The sequence below is a fragment of the Chlamydotis macqueenii genome, chromosome 3 (genome assembly GCF_036417535.1).
Source record: "Chlamydotis macqueenii isolate bChlMac1 chromosome 3, bChlMac1.mat, whole genome shotgun sequence".
In the NCBI taxonomy this organism is placed as follows: Eukaryota; Metazoa; Chordata; class Aves; order Otidiformes; family Otididae; genus Chlamydotis; species Chlamydotis macqueenii.
In genome coordinates, this window is record NC_141558.1 from 117,580,828 (window position 1) to 117,589,261 (window position 8,434).

Sequence of the window (8,434 nt, forward strand, 5' to 3'; positions counted from 1 at the left end):
TGTAACTAAGAAGGGGAAGAGTGTGCTTGGACAAAGGCTTGCCAGACTCGTCCGGAGGGCTTTAAACTAGTGTTGCTGGGGGTGGGGGAGCACAGTCCAGCCCACTGCTGTCAGCGTGGCTCCAGTGCCAGCACCGAGTGTCCAGAAGCCGAGGAAGGATCGCAGATAAGTGCGAGTGAACTTAAACTGCGGTCCAAAAGAACTCCTGTTGCTCCAGCCAGCAAGTCGGCGTTGTCGGAGGCCCAGCTGAAGTGTCTCTATACCAATGCACGCAGCATGGGGAATAAACAGGAAGAGCTGGACATGCGCGCACACGAGCAGGGCTACGACCTTGTTGGCATCACGGAGACGTGGTGGGACGTCTCGTATGACTGGAGCGTCGGCATGGAGGGGTATAGGCTTTTTAGGAAGGACAGGAAAGGGAGACGAGGAGGGGGTGTCGCTCTCTATGTCAGCCACCAGCTGGAGTGCGTGAGCTCTGCCTGGGGATGCAGGAGGAGCTGACAGAGAGCTTATGGGTCAGGATTAGAGGAAGGGGAGGGACAGGAGACGTTATGCTGGGTGTCTGTTACAGGCTGCCTCGCCAGCAGGACAGAGCAGATGAGGCCCTCTATAGGCAGATAGGAGCAGCCTTGCGGTCGCAAGCCCTGGTCCTCATGGGGGACTTCAGCCACCCTGACATCTGTTGGAGAGACAACACGGCAGGGCACAGGCAGTCCAGGAGGTTCCTGGAACGCGTGGATGACAACTTCCTCCTGCAGGTGATAGAGGAGCCGACAAGGAGGGGTGCCATGCTCGACCTCGTGCTCACCAACAGGGAGGGACTGGTGGGGGATGTGGAACTGAAGGACAGCCTTGGCTGCAGCAACCATGACATGGTGGAGTTCAAGATCCATGGGGCAGCAAGGAAACTACACAGCAAGCTCTCTGCCCTGGACTTCAGGAGGGCAGACTTTGGCCTCTTCAGGGACCTGATGAGCAAAGTGCCATGGGAGGCAGCCCTGGAGGGAAGAGGGGCCCAGGAAAGTTGGTCTATATTGAAGGAGCACCTTCTCCAAGCTCAGCAGAGGTGCATCCCGATGAAGAGCAAGTCGGGCAAAAAGGCCAGGAGGCCGGCGTGGATGAGCAAGGAGCTCCTGGACCAACTGAAAGTAAAGAAGGAAGCCTATAGAGGGTGGAAGCGGAGACAGGTAGACTGATTCTTTTTCATTTCTCCTAGTAATCACTCAAAAAGCTGAAATTGTTCACACTCATCGATCATTTTCGATATCAGCTTTTGGCCTAAATAATATTTTAGTAGTGCTGGAAACCACTTGGTACCTCTAAATGGGATGAGAATTACACTCAGTTTAGTATGTTTTGTGAAATACTGTTGTATTTAACACTGCCACAATTACGTTTTTGAAAAATACGTTCTTTGTTCATCTTTGGTGTTAGTTAACCCCTTTACCAGACTGAAAAATATAACATTAGCTTTAATGGGCAGTACTAAAAACTGTTTGTTTTTTTCTCTTTTTTTTTAATTTAAAGCAGTAAATCTTATTCTGATTTTTTTTTAAGCTATTTAAATAAAACAGATAAGGAAAATGAACCAAAAAATCCCTAGCATGAAATAACATAATCTAGTAAACTAGTTTGGTTTTGTTTTCTGTCTCAAGTGTTTGAATTCTTTAGCGATGCATTTAATTTTGGAAATAGGAAAAGTATAAGGCTGTTGATCTATAGTAAAATGATGAGCTATGGAACGTGTAAAGTACAGCTATTTGAAGTGCTTTAAGGAGGTACGTTGAAAAGCATAAAACTAATTTTCAGTATTTAATTATAGCGGTCTTCCAATACCTCAAGGGGGCCTACAGGAAAGATGGGGAGAAGCTGTTCAGTAGGGCCTGTTGTGATAGAACAAGGGGTAATGGGTTTAAATTAGAAGGAGGTAGGTTTAGATTAGATATGAGAAAAAAATTTTTTACAATGAGAGTTGTAGAGCACTGGAACAGGTTGCCCAGAGAGGTGGTGGATGCCCCATCCCTGGAATCGTTCAAGGCCAGGCTGGATGAGGCTCTGAGCAACCTGATCTAGTCAGGGATGTCCCTGCTTCTTGCAGGGGGGTTGGACTAGATGACCGTTGAAGGTCCCTTCCAACTCTAACTATTCTATGATTCTATGATTAGCTTTAAATTATTAGATGAGTGCTCTCAAAAATGTCTTTCCAAATTTTTGTGTATAGTTTAAAATATTTGAACAAAGTTTGTAACAGACCTTTTTTAAAAGGAAATAAGATAACGTGTTTTTTAGATTTAGGGTTAAAAAATACAGTAAAAGAATTTTTCTGATCTCGCAAACATTGATAAAGTTTTTCTTTCAATAGATTTAATACCAAAAAGACTATAATTTTATTTCACAGTTTTTCATTCTACAGTTTATATTTATATTTTTTTCCATAGTGTTGAAAAGACAGATGACTCTTAATCACTATTCCTTTCATGAGTGCAATGAATATACGCAGCTCTTTGAATATATTCTGAAAAATGAAGAAGGAGGATTTTCTTTTGAGTTCTGTTTGCCTTTCCTACAAGACATTGTGTGGCAATTGAATTTGGATTTGGTGTAGCTGAACGTCTTGTGTCATTGGATTATTCATCCAAAATCGTTACCTCTTTGCTATTGCTTAGCTTTGGGACTGTTGTTTCTAATACATTATTAATGCAATTTTGTTTATGCTTGTAGAGGCAAAGCTGTAGTTCGGCTTAAGTCATTTGACTTTTGTTTTAAAAACTGATAGCACAATAGTTTTGCTGCTACTTTCATCTCTTCCTTGCCAATTCGATGAAGCAGAACTGAAAGTACCAGTAGAAGGAACTGTATTTTGAAAGGGTTGGCTCAGCCAGGCAGTGACTGGGATAGTCCAGAGGAGAAACACAGTCACTTCCAACTGATAATGTGACAGCAGTTCTAAAGGTTTCAAGTTTTAGGTGTTTGTGCTTTAACCGAAAAGAGGAGTATTCACTTGGCAAAAGGAGAGTCTATTTAATCAGTCTATTTCAGTCTTGTGAATTTCTGTTTCAGTACTTTTTACTGTTTCCACGTACTCTTTGTAATCTTTCTTCACTACTTTGAATAATATGTCTTTATACTTCATTACTTTGAATAGAAGTCTCTAATCTTGGGAGGAATGAAAAGGCCTAATGTAACATATATGCTGATTTGATTTATGGATGAACATAATTTTCTCAGAATTCTATATTCTTTACATTAGCTGACCAAGGCAGCCTGGTCACTCCGTCTTCTGCTTATTTAAACAGCACTTCCCGTGTTCTAAAAGAAAAAAATAGTTGTCATTTTCCCTGTCTACTAGGGGTTTTTACACTAACCCTTCTCTTCCCTTTTCATTTGTCCATCCCTCCTGCCTTGCTGCCACTGTAAAAGCCTAACAGAAACGCCTGCGAGTAGCCCATCTTCTGCAGGCTCTGCAGTAGCTTCTGCTGTACCAACACGGCCTCGGCATCAAAAGTCTACGTCTGCCTCTGGTCGTCCCATAAAAGTTACACTGCCAGCCATCAAAGATGGCACTGAAGGTTACCGACCAAGGTAATAACTTTATTATTGTTCCTTTAATGCTGTGCACTTTTAAAATCTTGTTGTTCCGTTCATTCTATACTTCAATATGTTGGTAGTCTGTTCAAAGCTGTCATGTTGCATTCTGTTTCAGAACAGTAGCTTACTCAAGTAGTGTGAGTATTACAGAGTATTTAGGCCTGATTCTGTTCATCACACATGCCTGCATACAGTTAAAGAAGTTCCTTGACTGCCTCCCTCTGGAAGCTTCTGGAAAACTTAAGTAGTTAAAAATGTTAACAAATTTAGACAGGCCCATACAACATAGACCACCAGAAATTCAAATGAAATACTGAAATGTTAACCTCTTGGTTTTGGAGATTGCTAGGCTCATTTCTGTCCAAAAGCACTATAGTAGAGCTGCTCTTACTATTAACTGCCCAAATAGCTTTATACATTTATTTGTGCCAGATGATTACTATTTAAGAAATATCTGTTAAGTTTTTGGAGTGCTTGTCTGTTAAAGGTTTTATTTCTCCAGAGGAGGGCTGGGAACACTTTCAGATCATACTACAGACTTTCCCACCTTTTTTCCTTTGTCCTATTATCTGTGTATACTTTGCAAACTGCTCTTAATATTGAGATAATTTGATTTTACATAAAAATATCTCTTGATTACTTCCAACTATGAATCATAAAAGCAAATCAGTAGCAGATTCAGATTTAAAAAAAAAAAATCAAGAGCAGGGTTTCTTTTGCTATCTTTGAGAAATGGTTGTCATGTAGGAGGGTTTCTAGCATAGTCTTTCTCTGTATTTATGCTTCTGTTTTCCCAGCAGTGCAGCTCAAAGAGCGCCCGCTGCTCCCCCGTCCGCTCACAGTATGAGCACTACCCCTCCAGACCGAACCCGCTTTCCTCGGGGCAGTTCAAGTCGAAGCACTTCCCATGGAGAGCAGCTAAGGGAGTGGCGTGATGCCACTTACAATGGACCGCCCGCCTCACCATCACATGAAACCGGTGCTTTTGCACATGCTAGAAGAGGAATGTCAGCCGGTATAATAAGCAAGATAACTTCCAAGTTTGTTCGCAGGTTAGTACCTCGATTTTTAAGAGAGGAAAACCAACCAACCAACCAACAAAAGCCCAGCCTGTAACTAGGGCCGTAATTGGGAAGTCATTGAGAATTTCTAGTTAAATGTAAATTTAGTTAGAATGGTGCTTCCTGTGTGTGCTCCTTCCAGAACCTGCCTTGTTTTACTTGTCTGTGTATATTGTAACCATTGTGTTTGACCAGCTATTCTGCTTCTTTATCTTAAAGGAGCAAGAGAACGCTACTCAAAAGGGTTTTTTTTGCTCATGCCTTACAGCTAAAATACAAAGGTGCTACAATTAACTACAAATCAAATTAACTTAAATACTGAAAGTGATGACTTTAAAAGTGAGTCATTATTTAAAGTTAGCAATATTTTACTTTTTTAACTGGGTGCAGTTTGTTGCAAGGGCTATATTTACAATGATTTGATTGCTGTGCTTAGAGGGAGTAGGTACTAACAAATGATCTCAGGGAATTCTAAAATCTACGTATAAATGTGTCCATACTGCATTATTGATAGTTTTACAACAGAATTGTATCTTGGAAACCTCTATTTTCTTTGCAGAATCATGCTGTTATGTACTGAATTCTATCAATTGTGTGAGGTTTTTTTTTTTTTTAAAAAGAAAGACAACCGAAGCAACAAAAACTAGGATAAATTCACAGCTAGATTAAGCTAGTAGTTGCAAATTCCTAAGTAAAGTATCATTAATTGCATAAGGTGGTATTACAAGGGGAAAGAAGAGAGAAAGCTAGAAATGTAGTGATGTTCCTCATAAAATTGATGGAACCTGATGAGCTGCTAGTGTGTCAGTGTGTGTCTAAGTCATACCTCCTATGATGACCTGGAGAAAAAAAAAAAAAAGTAGGTGAATGCTTTTCTTTTTTCAGAAACCTGAGGATGCAGGACTATGATCCTCTATTATCGGTATCTCCAGCACTTACATAATTGTAGGGAGATTTTTTTTTTAAAACCAGAGAGCAAATTAACTTACAACAAAGTTAGTCAGTCAACTGTGTTGTCAGTGTAGATTTCCAAAAGAGAAAGCCGTTATTTAAAAAAAAAAAAACAAAGGCAGCACATTCTTAACACGATACATTGTATAACAGACAATGCATTTTATTTACATTGGCCCTTTTCAATTCAAAGTCTGTTAGCTGTCGAATTCTTGACCTGGAAAGGGAAAAGAGATTAATCAAATGTTCAAATACATGAAGTGTGAAGTTGCTTTTAGCTCTTGCTTTCATTCTCTAGCTTCCTTTACTTCTTGTCATCCTACAGTGTCTGTTTTGGGCTAAGAGTCGTTTGAGATCTTATCCCTGCCATGCTCTGTCTCTTAATATCAATGTGGTTCTCTGGGGATCACACTGAAAGTTAAATTAAAGATGCTTGTTTTGACTCCTCTCGGAATAGCAAAAGTTTTATAGACTATCAAAATGAGAACAGCACCTTTCCCCAGTGAGGGATGGGGAGTCATCAGACATCTTAAGTACCTGGGACGAGAACAGAAATAGTTGGCTGTGGAATTACTGTCAAATAATTAGTGCTGTTTCTCAGAATGCTTTCTCCAATGGAATAAATAATCTGTTCAGTAAGGAAGCATCAGAATAAGAACATTCATTGGAAACTAGTCCCTTGAAATTTTGTGCAAGTCATTGCATCAAGACGCACTTTGCATCTCCATGTCCCTCTTACTTCTGCAAAAAAGCTGCTGTCTGTGTACTCCACTGTTTGAGAAACAAGCGATTTACGACCAAAGTACAGCACAACATTTTCCCTCATCAGTTAAACAATGTTATTATAAGGTCTTTTTACACAGAGAGGGGTCAAAACTGCATCATAAATGCAAAAGGAGGGAAGGTGGAAAAGAGGGGAGGATATTAACTGAAGACTTGTGAATCGCAGGGTGGGGTTTCTTCCTCTGCTGCTTTTACAGTAGGATTTCTGCTTCAGGACTGTGTCCCTCAACTTCAGTTTTGTTGGTGTATGGCACGCTCCAGATCGTGAACTCAGCAGAGCTTCCGTCATGCTTTTTCATAGATTCCACTTTCTTTGGAGCAGGATGGAGTACCGTGTGTCTGCTGCAGTTACCATTGCACATGTCATCAGAACGTTTTAGAGCAGGGGTTTCCAAACTTGCCTTGCTTGCGTGCCACCACTGGGCGCTGCACCGAAGCGCACATCAGTGTAGGAGAAGGTGCACAACTGTTCCAACAGGATCCGTCTAACGCTTGGAATTAGCTTGCGCGTAACTAGTGGTGTGTCAGTCACAGCTTAGAAACCCCTGTTCTAGAACTGTATTTCTCTTCTGTCTCTTGGCTGTACGGCTTTTACGTTTGACTGTTCTGTATGTCGCTTCTTCCAGGAGCGTTTCTGGGGACACAAAAGACAGAGAGAAGGAGGATAGCAAAGATTCGAAGCCACACTCCTTGCGGTTCACGTGGAGTATGAAGACCTGACCACTAGTTCTATGGACCCAGATGATATGATGAGAGAGATTCGCAAAGTGTTAGATGCCAATAACTGTGATTATGAACAAAAAGAGAGGTTTTTGCTCTTCTGTGTTCAAGGTGATGCACGACAAGACAGCCTTGTTCAGTGGGAGATGGAAGTCTGCAACCTGCCACGACTGTCACTCAATGGAGTTCGTTTCAAGAGAATATCTGGGACTTCTATCGCATTTAAGAACATTGCATCCAAGATAGCAAACGAGCTTAAGCTGTAAAGAGAACCTAAATGTTTTGGGATCAGGGAAGAGTCATACATGATCTACACTTTGAATGTACTGGTTACGCCTAATGTGATTGGCCTGTGAAACTCCCCATGCACCTGAAGGTGCACAAGTCCATGGGTCCTGATGAGATCCATCCGCGGGTCCTGAGGGAACTGGCGGATGAAGTTGCCAAGCCACCGGCTATCGTATTTGAGAAGTCGTGGCGGTCTGGTGAGGTCCCCAATGACTGGAAGAGAGGGAACATAACCCAGTTTTTAAAAAGGGGAATAAGGAAGACCCGGGTAACTACAGGCCGGTCAGCCTCACCTCTGTGCCTGGCAAGGTCATGGAGCAGATTGTCCTGGAAACCATGCTAAGGCACATGGAGAGCAAGGAGGTGGTTGGTGACAGCCAGTTGGCTTCAGCAAGGGCAGATCGTGCCTGACCAATTTGGTGGCCTTCTATGACGGGGTGATGGCATCGGTGGACAAGGGGACGAGCAACTGACATCATCTACCTGGACTTGTGCAAAGCTTTTGACACTGTCCCGCATGACATCCTTCTCTCTAAACTAGAGAGGCATGGGTTTGATGGACAGACCACTCGGTGGATAAGGAGTTGGCTGGATGGCCGCACTCAGAGAGTGGTGGTCAACGGCTCAATGTCCATGTGGAGACAGGTCACGAGTGGCGTCCCTCAGGGGTCCGTGTTGGGCCCAGCCCTGTTCAACATCTTTGTCGGCGACATGGACAGTGGGATAGAGTGCACCCTCAGCAAGTTCACCGACGACACAAAGTTGTGTGGTGCCGTCGACACGCTGGAAGGGAGGGATGCCATCCAGAGGGACCTTGACAGGCTGGAGAGGTGGGCCCGTGCCAACCTCAAGAAGTTCAACCAGGCCAAGTGCAAGGTCCTGCACCTGGGTCATGGCAATCCCAGGCACAAATACAGGCTGGGCGGGGAATGGATTGAGAGCAGCCCTGAGGAGAAGGACTTGGGAGTGCTGGTGGATGAGAAGCTTAACATGAACAGGCAATGCGCCCTTGCGGCCCAGAAGGCCAACCGCATCCTGGG